Raw genomic sequence first — 18933 nt, 5'->3', positions numbered from 1 at the left:
TCTCCCGGCTCCGCTGACCTCTGTCTTTTGCTCGAAGATCCTGTCCTCTATCCTGATATTCCGCCCCATATCCGTGTCTATGAACTAATCTGCAGTCCGATGGAGCAATCCTGAGACTTTTCCGACATTGTGGAGTGGAGTAATGTCGAGGTTTGACTTGAGGCCTAACCCAGTCTGGAAGCCGGGGTCTCGAGTGCTGGTCCAGCCGGGTCCTAGTTGAACAACAGCAGACCGGTGAAGGCGGCAGGGTCCGGTCCATGGAACTTTCAACATCTTTTGGATTGCTTTGCTGCCAATCTGCTGCCTGGTCTCGTATCGAAGGTGAGGAGACGAGTGACACCCGAGGCGGTGTGGCGGGGGTTCCTGACCCAGAGGCTTAGCGTTTGCATCGCCGGTGCCTTTGGGTTGGAGACTTGGCGCGCACGAACGCATGTTGATGATCTGTCCCTCATGGTTCATTCCTGCTCCGACTAATCTTCCCCCGGGGAGGGCGACTCTCCGAGGGGATCACTATGCCTGATGCTATGCAAAACCCGGCGGAGCGGGCTAAGTGCGGCCCGTCATTGCGATTGGTGCTGGCAGCCCTCGAGGCACTTCAGGTGACTATGGAGGCCCAGGTCTGGAAACTGATGTCGGCAGCGGATGGAATTAAAAGATCGGGACCGGACCCTGACTCGTTGCCCGGGACCCGGCGGCCAGCTCTACTCCCGACAGGCACCCCAGCGGTGCATTCAGACCCGGTGCATGGAGCTGTGCCTGCCCCTACAGAAGTGGAACTGATTGAACATGCTGAGATCTGCGTATCAACTATATGGTCGGAATCTTTGGTTTCGCTACCAGCGGAACACTTAACTGCTGTTCCCACTCTGGAAACTTTAGGTCGGAACTGTGAACTGTGTTGGACTGTGTCGCACCCCCTTCCCAGCTGGTCCATCAAGATGGCGGATGGGACAGTGTCGGCCTTGGAGTCGGGGAGGGGCATCGTCGGAACCGGCCATCTACTTTTGGGATTTGCCATCCTTTCTCCATCTAACAGACTATACTTTGGTAACTTCTGTGTATATTTTGACAATTTGAGTATGGGGCTCTACTTATCGGAGAGAATCAGCAAATTTGATCGACGGGGTCAAGGCTGAGACTGTTGTTTTGGTTTTCACACTGTGGTTTCATCGGTAACGAGATTTGCTTTACTAGGTTAACGGAGACTGGGCGGGGTTTATAGTTTCCTCCGGTGTAATTTTTTATTGTGTTCTGCTCGATTGTGTCAGCTTTGTGGGGGATTCTTGGTTAAGGCGGTGGGGGGAGACCGGGAAGGCGTACGATAAAGCCCTCCTCCATTTCTACTTCTTTATTTCTCTTTGTTCTTCCTATATTTCGGGTTTCAGTTATTTGGGGCGACAGGCACGCTCCTAGGGGGGTAGGCCGTAGTCATCTGCAGGGGTGCAGGGAGGGGGGTTGGGGAGGGGATTTTTTGTTTTGCCTTTATTGTTTCTATGGCCTTTTTTCTCTTTTGTATCCTTCCTTTTGCCTTTTCTTTCGCTTCTTCCTTTTTCAGGTCAGCGTAGTGGGTCCACTCTTCTGTCAATTATTGATTTTTTCTTATCTGTGCCTATACTTTTCACGGTATTTCAGTATTACTGGGCGGGCGCTTAACTGGTGCGACCTGTGATTATATGGTTGTTTATCCTGAATTGTATGCCTTAGCGCCACTGTCCTAAATGAGATCGATCTAACTGTGGAAGTCCTACTATTTTGCCCGCCCTTTATGCGACTCTGTGATATTGTATGGCACCTGATCCTTCTATTTTATATTGTAAAATGGAGCCTTTATAATCCTGTCATTCGAATGGTGTGCTTAATAGCCAGATTTAACCGAATTTGTGGTACTTTCGCTTCCGGGGCTGCCGAGTTGTGTCCTAATTGACTTAAAGCAAGCTACACCTTGTCTTCACATTAGTGCCCTGAATGGGCTATTTACAAATCATGTTAACATATATTTATTATACTGATAAATTGCACCAATTTCTTGCCTAATGACTTTTATCGTTCCGTATTTAGGCCCTTAGTGCCATTACTTCATGGAACTAAACACCCAAAAGCTCTTCTATTTATTGTATCCCTGTAGACTATTGTGCAATTATTGTTATCCTCTTAATCTTGGCTTTATCTAGCAATTTAAACATGAACCCAGAGTTCTTCCTCATTGCTGAGCCCCCGAGGGGTCTTAGTCTGTAGGTCAACAATATACCTTGATTCCAACTTCCTCAGTTTCACTGTTCTATCCCCACCTCTTTCCAATTTTGAAAACTGATCCAGACAGAAATGTTTTAAAAGATTTTGATTAGATCTATGTTCTGCCTCAAAGGTGGGTGCCACAGGATAAATTAAATCACAATTTTATATGACCCGCATGTGTTCGATGACCATTTTCTTTGCGGGATGTATCGTACTCCCAACATAGTTTAAATTGCAGGACAGGTTAGACAGTACACAGTATATTCAGACTTACAATTCATTAGTTTCCCTATTCTGCTTTTAGTTTGTCTTCCTGGCAACTGATACTCTTTTCTTTTCTGGCTGTTTTTGAAGGCTTTGCAGTTCATGCTTGGATAGAATCCAGTTATTTAATCTTTTTTATTGGGTCTTTCAATGCCAGACCCCTTCTATACGTAATCAATGGACTTGGGGGAATCGTTGACCCTATAATGGTATCTGTTTTGACTACCCTCCAGTTTTTACGAAAAATCTGAAACACTTCAGTGGAACCAGAGAAAAGTTCAAAGACACGTGGAGGCAGCACCAAAATCAAAGTAAATTCCAGAAGCAATGAGTCATGTAAAAAATATATATTTTTCTTTATTGATTTTTTTCTTTTTGAAGGTGCACAAGACAGCCAACGCGTTTCGCTGCCCAAACTTGGGAACTTCGTCAGGGCAAGGTCAAGTGATCTGAAACCTATGTGGGTTTTTAGGTCAAAATAATATGGCTTGATAGGCGCAAAATCAATATGTTGATTCGGATGGAATCTGGATGAACTCGAATATTACTCAGAGAAGCAAAAGAAGAAATAACTAAATTCTCCACTTGTAAGTCCAATGAACGTCACGGGGGCCGAGGTAAATGACAATCCAAATGCAATGATATGCACGTTCCTATGGATGTCAAATGTATTTTATATTCATATCGACTATTATAAAGGATGTCACAGAGAAAAGCAGTCCTTGATAAGCTGCACAGTTAAATGAGTCTCACAAGCCAGGCGTTTTTTGCAGGGCCGTTTCATCTGTCGTCATATCGTGAGACTCATTAAACTGTGCGTGGAGGTTTATGCTCCTGGTATTGTCTTTTATGATTTTAATTAATCGAAATAAAGATCTTTGACTGACTGACTGACAAATTTGTAATCTACATCCTTCAAAATGCCTTTTGTTCTCCATTTGTTCAAAAGTTCGTAAAATGTTTTTTACTGTTCTCATATTCAGTTCTTGTAGATGTTTGGTAGCATTCCTTGTCCGACAGCTGCCTCCTTGCTTCCATTACGTATGTAATTTTATCCACTACTATCACATTTCCACCTTTATCAGATGACTTAATAACTATCCCATCATCATTACTTAGGCTTGTTATCGCTTTTTGCTGTTTAGCTGTTAAATTGTCTTTTTGTAAGTTTGGACCTCTAGCTTGTAATTTTTTCAGGTCTTCAATGACTAGTTCATGAAAAGTGTCTATCACATCATGTGCACTTTGGGGAATGCGGCATGATTTAATTCTCAAATTACACGCTGCTCTAAATTGCGTGATCTCCATATCTTCCAAGATTTCCACCGTATTGGATACATCACTTTGATTGTTCTCAATTTCCATTTCTAGCTCCCTTAATGTTCTTAGGGCTTCATATTCCATTCCTGTTAACAGGTTTTCTTGTCCTACTGTACTTTTATTTTCTTTTCTTATTTTTTTTGATGCAACGTGTGTCGTTTTTTTAGTTTTAATTTCCAAATAAACCTATATACAGGTCTATGCATCTGCCTCCGTAATCAAATTTTATCTTAGGAAAGAAGGGTGGGCCCAGTTCAAGTACTTTTATTTCTTCTTGTTCCAATTGTCTACTTGACAGATTCATGCCTGTCCGTTTCTCTGTTGGTTCTCTTATTTACATTTCCCCCCTCGTTTGCTCCTTGTTATTCTTGGTTCTGGTGAGGTAGCCTTTTCCTTTCCTTCCCCTTTTGGCTTTCCTCCTCTTCTTTGGGGGAGCGGGGGTTGTTGTGCTGCCGGTTGTTGTTTGACTTCCCTCAGTAGCTGATATTCCTGAAAAAAAGTTGTTGGTTGTATTCCTTTTTCCTTTCTTTTGGAACCTTGTTCTCCTTCCGATAACTCAGTCTCAGATTATGATGTATCCCTTGAGGATACCTCCCTTTCCTTCTGAAGATTCAGTTGTTTTCTGGGAGCATCATATTTTTTTCGCAAAGGTTAGTATCTGCCCTAATATACAATCCTCCTCATCTCGTAGAAATTTAGTTTGCTTTCGGTGCCTTATCACACTTTTATAATCAGTCAATATTTTTTTCATTCGTTGCTGAAGCTCCTCCTTCAGTTTGGCATCCTTGTCTGAAGCTATTACCTCCTCAATGCTTTTAATTTCATCTAGCAGCTTCTGGCTGTCGCTCCAGGCATATATTATTAATATTTTCCCCATGCCTTTGGTGCTTTCCGCTGTATATTCTGCCCACTCCTGTATTAGTAAAGGATCTGGATGTTCATAAGCTGGTGTTGTGTAAATTTGCAAACCCCTTTATGTGCGATCGCTATCCAAATATCTCTGCAGGGAGGTGGCCTCTCACCACTTCTGCGTTTCTTTTTCGTATGTTTTTTCTAATTTATTGAACAGTGACTTTAAATTGCTAGATGCCGCTTGACCTCCTGTTGCACCTATTGTTTCTGCGTTTCCCTTACGTTTGCTCTTTGTGAAAATTCCTTCTGCTGCTTCTTCCCTTTCCCAATCTGAAAACATTTCAGTTCCCATTAAACGGGTGGATCACAATTAAAAAAATAAATATATATATATATCTATTAAACCAGGAATTTTGAAAATATGTATTTTACAATGATTTTTAAATGAATGGTTAATGGACTTAAATTCGTAGTGAACATGTATTTTTAGCGAAATGTAACATATTTAAAAAATTTATTTTACATCAATTTTGAAAAATAATGTGATTTTGTTGGGTGCAACGCCAAGTATTTCTTCTATGTCTACACGTGTTATTGCACAGGTGGTTTTAATTTTATCACGTACTAGCACTTTAAAAGGTGTACCTTGAAGCTTTTTTGCTGTCATGTGAACAAGGCTCCGCTGAGCCGAAACGTCTGTGACACTTTCTGCTTGAATAAAGTTTTAAGTACCTCGAGGTCCGTGTCCGGTGTCCTGTTTTGCTGGCTGGAAAAGCAGCGTGTGCTGGAGTGATACAGAGTTCACGATAGGGAGGAAAGTGTAAACCCTGGGCTACACAGCCATGGAGGATAAGAAGGGAGAGCGGGACTAGCAAGGCCACAGAGAGGGCAGGCAAGAGAGTGAAGACCCAGGACTCTGACCAAGTAAAAGAGCATACAAAGTTCATTCAGCAAAAGTCCACGGCCCCTTGAACCAGGCAAGACATGCACAATAAGACAGCACCCACTGAAGGGACCGATTCCACCTTTAAGAAAAAGGGTGAAAGACAACTAACCAGGAAAACGTGTCCTATGAATACTTCTGCCCAGAGGAAGACCTTCCATTAATCAACCGCACAGGCCAACTCCAGAAGGTCAAATTGCATTGGCATAAACATTCCTGAGGCCAAGAGTTTCCATTCACTGAATCGTACAGTATAAAGCGATAATGTGAAATGGGAGAAGAAAATCGGGAATTCACCCCAAATATCTTTGTAGCTCTGACCTCCATAGGGCCATAGAATAGTAAGGACAAACAAAATAAAAAGAGGACCAAGAATCAGATCCCCACCTAAAACTATCCTAAGGACACAAGTCAGGGTATAGCAACAAGGTATTTCGTTATCGTGAATTGACCCTCAGAAATAAAGAGATGTGATAAGTCTGTAAATATGTTTTGTAGATAAATAATTCCAATGTACATTGCTTGTTAATTTGTGTTTAGCAATGTTTTTAAGTGTAGTATGTTGTGTAAAAAACAGTCACTTTATGTTCCTTTGGTGCAATTTGTAAATTACCATCACTTTGTGTGTGTAAAAAGTGAATTTAAATTTAATCTTTAATAAGTAAAAAGACAAACTACAAATTGGCAATAAGGATGTTAAAACTTTTGTAAACAAAAAATTGCGTGGTAGAAAAAGACAGCTGGGAAGGATAATCCATACATGGACAACAATAGGAACAATGTTTAGGTTCTTGTTTTAAATTTCATTCTAATCTATGGTCTGAGAGGCACTATTTTGTGAATAGTTGCTCATACACTGAGCCCCATTACATGATGAAACTGACATGGACTACATACTTGTAAACCAAAGAGGATACAGTGCAAACAAATACCAATACCCTGACTATTCCACATATGGTTCTTCTTACAAGTACAAGCTTTTTTGGGGGGGTTATTGTTACAATTTATTTCATAATTTATTTCCATCTCATTTTTATTATTTTGTTTATTTTTTGGAACCTTTTCTTGGCTTTGTAAAAAACAATTCTCATAAGACATTTTTGCCATGATTTACACGACTCACTCTTGGAAGAGTGTAATCTAATACTCAATACAAATTTATGTTAGTTGTAATTAATTGAAAGTGCATGTGCTCACAGATGCAAAACTGCTCAATTATTGCAATTAGATTACATATAACAAATGTAAAGTGCATATGCATGTTGGACCCACTCACTTGATTTGACAAGAATCAGACTTATTGGGTAATGGGTGAACTCCCGGGTGCCAACAATTATACTGGTTTAAATTCGTACCGGATGCTGGTGCTGTATCATTATCACAGTCTCTACCAGAAAGTGTTCAGTGCAAGTGCATAATAGAACATAACTCCAATGTATAACTATGCACCCCATCCAGACATTACTTTTTGCCCATATCGCCCATTTTCACTCCACTCATCGAGTTTAAAGTGCAAGTGCAAAGAAAAGAAAATGTCACAATATTGCACATATTACCCAAATTCACAGTTGATCAAGTTTAAAGTGCATATGCCTAGAAAATAAAATGTCATATAGTTATAAAATATGTCTCCATACATTTGATCTTAGGACCTTCAACACATTAAAAAGTAGAGTGGATGAAGAGAGCAAGTGCTCCAATGCAAATTCCTCTAGGACATTTGCATTATGTACTATGTACGATTTCGCTCAACACCTTAATTCATAATGATAAAGTACTAGTGCATTATTACAATATGCTAATTATATATTTCCTACTGACAGTTTCATTAGGATTAGTATAACAATGTCATAGTTATAGCCAATTCAAAAAAAATGCTTTTCCTATGGAAACTAGGTCCTTACTATAACTACCTACTGGCTACCGTCAGGAGGTAATATATATATATATATATATTCACTGAAAAAACCATAGGTTATAGACCATATATAGTTAGGAATTTGCATTTAAAAAACCTTATTTTACTCACACAAAACCATTGAAATTCCATATATAGTTAGTTGCACTAACTATATATCGCGCACCCGCAATCCACTGCTGATGATGTCACATATTACATCATTCATGACATGGTCAGTGACATCACTGATGACATCACTGATGACATTACTGATGACATCTCAAATGACATCACTGATGACATCACTGATGATATCTCAAATGACATCACTGATGACATCAATGATGACATCTCAAATGACATCACTGATGACATCACTGATGACATCTCATTTGACATTACTGATCACATCACTGATGACATCATTCATGCGATTATACGATGAACCTCTTCAGACTCTGATATAACCTTAGATACACTCAGTGTAAACAGACACTCACAGACTGTCACTCATCCATGGAGTTACTCACACACCTAGTCAGTCATGCAAAGAATCAATCACACCTCCATTTCCTCTACTATACAGTTATACACATCTTACTTATTCAAACATATACTAAAACATATTTACTCCCTTATACAATCCCTGATACAAGTTCACAATGATCCATACAGACACTCACACATTCACTGGCTCTTATACACAGTAATTTATATATGTGAACTCTCACATGTACTGTGTTTTACATATGTACTTACTTTGACATGTAGCACTGAGATATCCATTCACTCACCAATACACTCATGCACACAGTCAACCGCCCATACAGCTGTTTCCACATGCACTTTTGAACCCATACATGTAGTGAATCAACTGCTCACACATCTATGCACAGAGTCATACACCTCCCAGCCACCCACACACACACTCAGTCTCCCATACAAATACTTGGGCAACCAATCAATAACCCATATAGTTACTCATATAGCTACTGATCAACACATGCAGCAGTTTACAGAACAACAGACATAATGATGCACAAATTCAGACAGTTTAGTCTCTAACCCATGCACTCAGTGAGACACATTTAATCACTCACTCATACAGTCAGTCATGCACCTACTAAATCCTTCATCCAGACACTTATACATCCACTCATTCTTCAATATGTAAGACATATTTTAACTTTACAGAAACATACAGTCACTGGATGTTGTCATCAGTGATGTCATCAGTGATGTCACTGACCATGTCATGAATGATGTAATATGTGACATGGTCAGCAGTGGATTGCGGGTGCGCGATATATAGTTAGTGCAACTAACTATATATGGAATTTCAATGGTTTTGTGTGAGTAAAATAAGGTTTTTTAAATGCAAATTCCTAACTATATATGGTCTATAACCTATGGTTTTTTCAGTGAATTTTCAAGGTTTTGTAAATGCTAATTCCTAACTATATATGGTCTATAACCTATGGTTTTTTCATTGAATTTCAATGGTTTTTTAAATGCTAATATCTGTAGCTGTAAAATGTATTCTTCTTTAAATCTTAAAATATATTTTACATGTTTTTTATCCATTTTTTAAAAAGAAAATGTATGTTTCGCTCCCAGTCCACGAACCGGTCAGCTTCCCGTTAGCTCAATTTAAAGCCGCGGCTCGGTCCGCGAACCGGTAAACGTTCCTTTAGCGTAACTGTTACGTTAGCATGATGTTTTGCGTTGTCGCGTAATACGTCATTGGACGCGCCAAGTTAGCGGACCGGAAAGCGGAGCAAAGCGCGAAACGTAAACTCAGCAGGTCATGTGACTCGATAATAACACTTTTCATTGGTTCATTTCACTTTTGGTTTCCTAATGATGTAATACTAGGTCATGTGATCTAAAATTAACACTTTTCATAGGTTTAGAACTTTTGCTTTTCCCAAATGATGAAAACCCCTTCTTCTTTCCTCACTCTGACTTTCATCTTGGTGAGAGAAAGACCCTTTTTCATTGTTCACAAATGGCTTCAGTAGTTGCTTCAGCTAGTGTACCCCCACCACCACCTCCACCTCCTAATGGGAAGAGAGGACCACCTGCTCAAGTCTCCATAGAAGAAGAGGAAGATCAAGAAGAGGAGGAAGAGCAGGAAGAGCCTGAATATATTTGCCAGAGGAGCCCAGGCGGTACAATAGAAAAGAAAACTATATCTGGCAATTTTTCAAATTTCCAGAAGGACAAAAAAAAGTCAATGCCAGATATGTGTATTGCCGTATTTGTGGCGAACGACTTTCAAGGGGCACTGACAAGAAATACTCCTTCGGAAATTACACAATGCACAGGCATATGAGTAGGTGGCACCCAAACAATTATAGTGCTGCCCAGCTTCGCGATGAACAGCAAAATCCCCCGGCAATGGCGAGTAGATCTGTTGTGCAAGAAGTATCGGGACCAGAGGCGAGGGAGGTGATCCCGAACATTCAAATGGACTTTGGGGAAGTAAAACAAGTGTGCGTGCGGTGCAGCCAATTATTATGCTATAGAGAAAGTAGCATTACTCTTATAGTGAAAGCTATCCAAAATCATGTTTGCCCGAAACGCCCCAAAAAATAAATTCTTCTTTTTTTCGTTGCTCCTGTTGAGCCCTTTTCAATGAATCATTTTTGTTTCCCCCCTCCCCCCCAAAAAACAAAAAAATTACAAAATGTTCAAAAAATACAAAAAAAATATAAAAAATGTTCAGAAAAATAATAAAAAAAATTTAAAACAACAAAAACCAAAAAAAAAGTTCTTTTCAGAACTACCTCCCCACTATAAAAAAAATTGGTAGAATTTTTGAAACTCTGCCAACCTCTATTTCTTTTAGTTCGCTCCCAGTTCGCACTCCGGTACGCGAACCGGGAGCGACCCCAAACATTTTTTAAAAAAAAAGAACAGTAAGTATAAGGGATGGAAACAGACAGTTATGTTACAAAAAAGACAGCTATAGGGAGTAAAGAAAAGATACTGTTACCCGCAATCCACTTCTGATCATATCACATATTACATCATTTTTGACATGGTCAGTGACATCATCAGCAGTGGATTGCGAGTAACAGTATCTTTTGTTTACTTCCTATAGCTTTCTTTCTTGTAACATAACTGTCTGTTTCCTACCCTTATACTTACTGTTCTTGTTTTAAAAAAATTTTTGAGATCATTCAGAAACAGTAACATTAATAGACACAGAATGAGTGAATAAGAATGAAGAAGTATGAGAAGAGAGGGACTGAGAAATATACTGGAAGGAGTAGAATAATTAAGTAATAGAGAAAAGAATAAGGGAAGTAGCAAACGCAGGAAAGTAAGGATTAAACAAATGAAACAGTAGAACTAATAGATGTTAAATGTGATGCAATAGCAGCGCAAAAAAAAGGTAAAGCCATCATAAAATTGTGTCTAACATTTTAAATGATTGTTTCAGGATGCAAATAAGATGTGTCCTTTCAAGAGGTTTCTTTAAGGTGAGGCCTATTCAGTTTTTTAAAAAAAACAGTACCCAGAAGTGCAGCACTGTAAGCATTAACTTTGACACTTACAGAAGCCTCAGTTTCTCCATATCTACCTCACATTTCTAAATGTATATCATAAGTACAAAAAGTAGAACATTAATTATACATGTTAAATGGTTTATTTTTGCTGTTCTCAGAATGTATCAAATTTCACTTAAATCAGTGACTTGAAGGTATTCATCATGTAACAGCGGGGAAAAAAAAACACAATCAAAATGATTGTGTTTAAAAAACCCATACAACCTAAGAAATCTGAATTCAAAACTCCTTAAAATTAACTTACTTTCCATAACGTCGAAGGATGTCCCATGAACAGCGTACACTCTGTTGTGCTATAAATATTTTCAGCCCGCCACTTTCTGAAAGAAAACCTCCATGGTTTTGAAAAATATGTTACATACAATAAAAGACTTCTCACTTTTTGCCACATGTTTCCCCTTGGCCAAATCATGTTGCAGCGTTTTTCAACTCTTGTAATTCTTATAATGAAATCCCGTCATTTTCTATTTTCGCAACTTTCAAAAAGAAAACATTTAAGATTACTTTCACAATCCTGGACTACTAATATCTTACCCTTCTTTCTCACTCATGTTCTCCTTTTCCTATGACACTGATTCAGCTTACTATGAAGCAGACTTACTTGCATCAGGTTTATATAGTTGGATTTTTAAATTGACATTATAATTAAAAGTTTTGGACCAATAATCTAGACAGCATTGCAGACTTACATTCCCTCTACTTCATGAACCTTTTGCAATTCCTCAGAGGAAATCCCGAGATTCTTTCCTTAAAATTTTGGTTTTAAAAACACCAGGTAAGAATTTTTAAGGTCAAACAGCAATTTTTTTTTAAAAGTTACAACAGAATCGTTGCAGAATGACCAGCCGTTTCTAGACTTTAAATAAGCTGTGTAATGTCCTGATGTTGTTGAAGGACCATCGTGATAGATAATTGCTACAGTTACAAAAGTCCTTCCTGATATTGACAGCTGAGAAGCAACAATTTTTTTTATTAAAGTTGACAATTTTGATCCATCAGGCCTACATCGTTGGATCATTAAAATGACATACTGGCCATATCTTCGTATACATAATGTTGACATCATTTCAGATTTACATTGGCTACACTCCATGTTGTGATCAGCTGCATTTACTAGCTTATTAAAGGAGACTGATTTACTGTCTGGCAAAGTTAAATATATAAATCTTTCTGAGTCTACACTAGTAGTACTTGATACCATACAATTCTCGCAGTCATGCTGCCATTGATAAGAAAGCCCAAACAGGTGATCTACATCTACACCCTCATCTTGCAATACATCAAGCATATACATTAAAAACTCCTGACAATCCTGCTGATTATTTTCAGAGAAGTCTGTTTGACCTGAACATTCATCTAACAGATAACGAACTTCAGACACACTTTCTACTTTTGTTCGATCAGTGCTACATTTCTCGAAAACAGAATTCAACAAACAGCATAAACTTTGTTCTGAATTCAACACAATCTGTTCTTTTAAACTCTCTAGTGAAAAGAGAACATTAAATTTGCATAGCAGTTGACATAAGAACTGTTTTCAAATTGAAAACTGACAACATCTTCAACAGAATCCACTTTCTTTCTGCTTACAATTTTCGGTTCATCGACTTTTGGTCTCTTTGCTACAACCTCCCTACTATTACTGATATTTCTTCGTTTCCGGCCTACCACACGTTTCTCAAACAAAGGATATTGAGGCAAATGTGGCGCATACTCTTTTCTTAACCTATTGTATTCCTTAACACAATCTAGATCCGCACAAATGTTTGTGACATCACAGTCAATCAAGTACAATCCCGATAAAGTTCTAACTCGTGACAATGCCACATATGCCATACCCTCCTTGAACACAGAACTGCCAATATTCACCAATGCACTATCTACACTTAAACCTTGCGATTTATGGATTGTCACCGCATATGCCAAGCAAACAGGAAACTGTTTACGGCGAACATATAAGTCTTTAACAAGCAAAAACCTAGCAGAACAACGACCAATTAGCTGTACTTCCTCAATACCATCAAATTTAATTTTTAAAAATTCAATTCCATCTCTATTTCGGTATTTCTCAAAATCCACAACATTACCCATTGATCCATTTACCAGACCTCTTTCAACATGTAAATTCCTTCTCAAAATGATTCGGCAATTTAAACACACATTCAAAGTCTTTTCAAAACCCGCTGTTTTAGATATAGTCTTCTCTAATGAATCCAATTTTGATTTCAAATTCTCAGACAAAATAATTGTTGATCCCATATGCTCTATTCTGTCAATAGCTTCAAGTTTCACAATCTCTTGCTTTTCTAAATTCAACATTTTGTTGTTGAAGATGGCACATTCTGCAAGAGTTGGCATCAAACATATTCCGGATTTCTTCTCAGTAATTTTCTGAAAAATATTCTCAGGCACAATGTCTTGTTCGGGATATAAATTTGAAAGTAATCGTGCATTTAAAGCTTCTTTCCCATGCTCGGTCACTTTTCCAATTCTAATATCTTGTAGAATATTCTTGTAATCTTCATCCTTCGCCTGACGCATATTTTCATGCAGTTCAGCATAATTGAAGTTTAACCATATATTGACGTTGCCAATGCTCCCTAGGCACTTCCTGGTATCTTCATGCGTGAGTATTTTGAACACAGGTTGACCTTTTACTGGTGTCAGCTGCAGAAGATCTCTGAAAACAATGATGTGTTTGCCACCAAATAACTCATCATACTCAGTTTTAAGAACTTCTTGCATTCTCAAATGCACAAAGGCAAGCATGACATTGGAAACCATGCTTACTTCATCAATGATAAGAAGTTTCATTTTCCTCAAGACTCTTGAAACTTCACAACAAGCATCCCCAGATAACTTGTGGTATTGTAATTTGTTGTCATGCTCCACTGGCAGCATCAGTAGACGATGCAAAGTAATACCTTTAATGTTATGTGCTGCCAGTCCAGTAGGAGCGGTAACAACACAAGACAACAATGTCTCAGTCCTTTCCTGCAAATAACAAGAAATTGCTTTAATAAGGAAACTTTTTCCAGTTCCCGCTTCTCCACTCACGTACAGTCGGACAGGCTTCAACGATGTACATAAGCACTCTTTCTTCTCATGACTTAATCCATGCTCAATTTGCTTGGTAACTTCATCATATATTTTCCTCTGCTCAACGTTGAGTTGTTTTTCCAAGTCTTCTAAGTTAACTGAATCCTCCTGAGCATGTGCCATGGCTCTTTCCACTTCATTCATAGCAGTGGCAGCTTCATTTTCGATAATAGGTCCTCCTAGTGGATCCTGACTCAATGAAACAGAACTCTGACTATCCTGAGAACTGTCTCTGGCAATTTCGGCTGCAATCGTTGCTTCCTGCTCAATTTCCAAAGTCAACATTTCTTGATATTTGGGAAAAGCAGGACATTCTATGGTCTCCTTAGCAGCAGTGAAAGAGTCTTCGTAACAGAGGAAATCTCCAAGCAGTTCCTCTTCTGCACGCCAAGGCTTGAAAAGTTGCAAAAGTGCTAAATAGAAAAACTCCTTTTTTTCTGGAGATTCGCCACTCAATTTTCGATGGTTTACTAATTGGCATTTTCTTTGCTTGACCAGACATCCCTCACTTCCAATTACAGCATACACTCCTTTCTCAATATCTTCTTTGATGTTCCTCTTGAATATATAATTTTGGAGAACCTCATATAGACAAACATTCTCAAGGTGACTGCTTCGATTTGGATAATATGTATCCAACATGTTGGTCTTCAAAATGTCGGTACTGTTTGGTTCCTTTTCTGCCAAATACTCAATTTCCCGGACAGGTTTTAGAACTCGATTTCGCGTTGCAGCAAGACCAAGACTCGCCCAAACGATACTCCTGGATTTGGCATAGAGACTTGCTGAAGACAACCGGTCAGAACATTCGTAAGCTCCGATTTCTCGATTCGACAACATCTTCAGACTGAAACTGTACAACTTCTTGCTGAGGCTCTTTTCTTGGGAAATGTCCTCCCACATATCCTTCAATTCTGTCTTTTCTTTTTTGGTGATGTAAGATGTCACATACCGAGCCACAGCCATACAGTTGTCAGCCACAAACTGTATATCCATGTTAGCATTCCACATGGACAAAATCACTGGGTTGTAGTCGTTGATGTACTTGGACTCTTCGTTCCTTTTCAAATTGTATGTATTTTTGGGAGATTTCCTTGTCACATTATGTCGCAGCGAAGACATCAAACTGTTCACTCTTCCTTTAGAAATCACCGGTCGTGGAAAGTTGAAACGAGATTTGGTGTAGAACTTGTCCTTGTTTCTGAATTTACGACGACAGTACTTTCCACAACGATGGCTTTGGAAACGTAGAACTTGTTCTCTTAGGCTTTTCTTCTCCGTTGCGTTTGGAACAGCACACGTAGAATACTGTTCTATGAAGTTCATCACTAAGTCATCCGGATCTGTTCCAAATTTAGGTGCATCCTTGATCCACAGCAACATATGTATATGAGGAGCACCTCTTGCTTGGTACTCCTTTCTCCAGAAGAAATCCAACACCTCTCCAAGAGGTGGATTCTTCTTATTTGTGATGAAAGACATCATAGCTTCAAATCTATGATTGAAGTACCTGCATACATTCACTGGATCCAAAGAACACAGTTCTCCAGGTGTCTTGAATTCAATGTTTTCAATATTTCCATTTGCCTCTCGTAGAAATTCAAGTAAGTCTTCCCAGCCATACTCGGCACAGCTCAGAGTAAGGAACCATGTTGGAGTTCCTAAGTTCCTCAGCATACATTTTAAATCACCATGACGACGGTACCAGTACTCATTAGTACCACGCTGACACGCCATGAGATTAATTAGGTGAGAATCCAAAATACTGTCTTGGACATTGACTTTATGCATAAAGTCACTTGCCGAGATGTTTCGCATCTGTATACCACTTTTTAAGATGTGGTTCACTGCATATGACAGTCCAGACAGATCGCTTTCAAACAGGAGATGAAACAAATAGGGAATGCATCGACGAAACCTAGGATCTTCTGCATACAATCGTAAAGTCCGGTATTCAGACGCAGGAATTTGATGAGGTCGCTCATCATATCTTCCTCCTTGACCTGTTGGAAATAGCTGTGGGAAACACCGAGCTTCTAAACTTTCCTCCCAAACACTAATGGGACTCCCTTTGGCTTGTTTCATTTGAAACAACTCAATTGCATTCCCCATGACTTCCTTGGAATGCAAAGGATGAACACTGTAATGTTCATATATTTCTTCACTTTTAGAGGCCTCTACTTGCTCAATTTGGCCAGCACACAAATCGCTATCCTCTTCATCACTTACTTCCTCTTCTGCAACATATACATTTATATAGTACTTATTATTTTTCTTCAAATACAATGTTGCCTTTTTGACTTTCCTAACATCCACTAAATCTTGCCATATTTTCTTATTCTTTGTCGGAACCCCATTAACCAAGATAACCAGAGGTTCCTCTTCCACTTTTTCTACTCCAATTGTGTTAATGTTTTTGTTCAAATCTAGAGGCAAATAAACAACTCTTCCCTTTAATCCTCTCTGTAAATCTGATGGAGGCAACTTCCCTGTCTTTGGCTCCATTCTTACAATAGCCTGAAAGGGATGGATACTTTGAATCAAAATAGATTCATAAGTATTTCAATCCTTCAATTCAGAAGGAACCTCAACCAATTCCAGATTATTATGAACCGCCCTAGCAGGCATCTGGTTTTGGTTTAATTTGTTACAACAATAAGTACATACACGTTGATCCGATCCCAAATCAAAATAATTTTCTACCATCAAGTATGTGGCAAAATCCTTCCATTCACTATTATTTTCCCTTTCACTTTTTGCATATAAATCCACTAACTTATTCTGATTCTTATAGTAAGTGCGTCGACAACACACACAAGTGAAATTAGGCCTCTCACTTGATTTCATCTGAAACGTGGCAATTTCCTTCTGAAATTTATCTGTACTAGAAACCTGTACATTATCTTCAACATTACCCTCTACTTCTGGGTCAATTTGAACATTCTCATCTTTACTACCAAAGTAACAAAACTCAATTTCTTCACAAATATTCTTGACATCTATTTCAGAACCATTCAAAAGAGCAGCACATAATTGTTTAAGCATAATTGCTGGACTCTTAGCATAATACAACATTCTCACTAATTGTCTCACTTTATTATGATGCACTGCTAGCATCCTGAAATGATGAAAAACACTCTGGCATACTCTCCTGGAAAGACAAGCCAGTGAATGCCCATGCAAACCTGTCATTTGTCTCACTCTGCAAGGATCTAATTCTTGCAACAACTTCATTTTCTGCTTCAAACTTTTCTTATTAAATGTCCGTACAAAATCACAAAGAAAATTAATGGAATCCTGTCGCACACTGCAAATAGAACTACACTTCCAGGTGTACACAGGACCCTTAGGACGTCTCCCTAAAACCTGATTACCTAACACCTCTTCTGTGTCTGTTGTCACAAGTTTTTCTTTTTCAACTGGACAACCATCTTTCACTTCATAAGCTCGACCACTGGTGTCAACTGCAAACACCAAATCATTATCCTGAAAATAACTCTCCTCATTAAAAAATGCCTCACAACTTGAACTATGCATCCATTCTCCGGAAAAAACTTCACAAAAGTTACTACGATTTACTACTCTCTTCCATCTACTATTTGATTTGAAATCAGAAATTACCTTGTTTAGTTTCCTAATTCTATTGATTACCAAAATAAACAACTTTCGCTTAATTTCAAAAGCATGATCAATAATTTTCTCTACATTTTTCTTCTTCTTATAAAATACCACTTTCTGTTGGCCTTTCTTAATATTTTTTAATAAATTAACTATTATCCTGTTGCGGAACATTCGTTTTCGAATGTCCCTAAACTGTTGTTTCCTTCTACTATCATGCACAGAGTTATCTCTTGCTCTACCAGTAACATTTTTGATGGGTCTTTCCTTTCCATTTAAATTGCTTTTCTTTTTCTGGACTGAAACATTTTTTGGAGAAATACTTTTTTTACTACAAATATTTCTTATGAATGATTTCGTGCTCTTACCCGGAGCTTTCTTGGTGATTTCACGAGTATTTTGGGTAGAGGACTGCTGCAATAATAGATAATCTTGCTGTCTTTGACGTTTTCTCGCCTTTCTAATTCGATTCTTAGTTGGCATTTTTTAAATTTAGAAATGATGTGCAGTTGAATCTGTGGAAAAATATAATAAAAAATGTTATTAACCACTATTACCAAACAATAAATGAATAACAGTCATCAAAAACTTAACACCCTACTTATTATTTAACATAGCAAATCTTTTGCACCACCACTGCGTCACAAAAATGACACACAGTGGTACAAAACAGGCATACAACAATCATAAATCTCTCCCTAACATTTTAAATGATTTATTCAGGTTGACGATAAGGTGTGGCCTATCTAGAGGTTTGTTTGGGCCCAGATCTTTGGACTGGTGTAAATGGGTGTCATTGATCCACATTCGGTCCATCACCTGTTTTGTTTGTTTGAGGTGAGGCCAACACATGGTTGCAGATGAGATTTTCACTTGTTTGAGAAAACAAAGGAGATAATACATGTGAAGGCCTAGCAATGAAGTAAGTCATGTCCACTTCACTCTTGAACAAAGGGCAGACATCTTTTGAATCTGTGGTCACACCTAAACTTCATCTGCACAATGTCATTCATAAACTTAGAAAACACTAGTGATGTAATTGAAAAATGTGAAGTTTCTTTTCCTCATTTCAGAATTACATCACCTGTGTTTCCTCATTGACTTAAAATGTCCTTAATGCACATGAA

This window comes from Lissotriton vulgaris, chromosome 6 (assembly GCF_964263255.1).
Source record: "Lissotriton vulgaris chromosome 6, aLisVul1.2, whole genome shotgun sequence".
NCBI classification, from domain to species: Eukaryota; Metazoa; Chordata; class Amphibia; order Caudata; family Salamandridae; genus Lissotriton; species Lissotriton vulgaris.
This window is presented reverse-complemented; position numbering follows the sequence as displayed.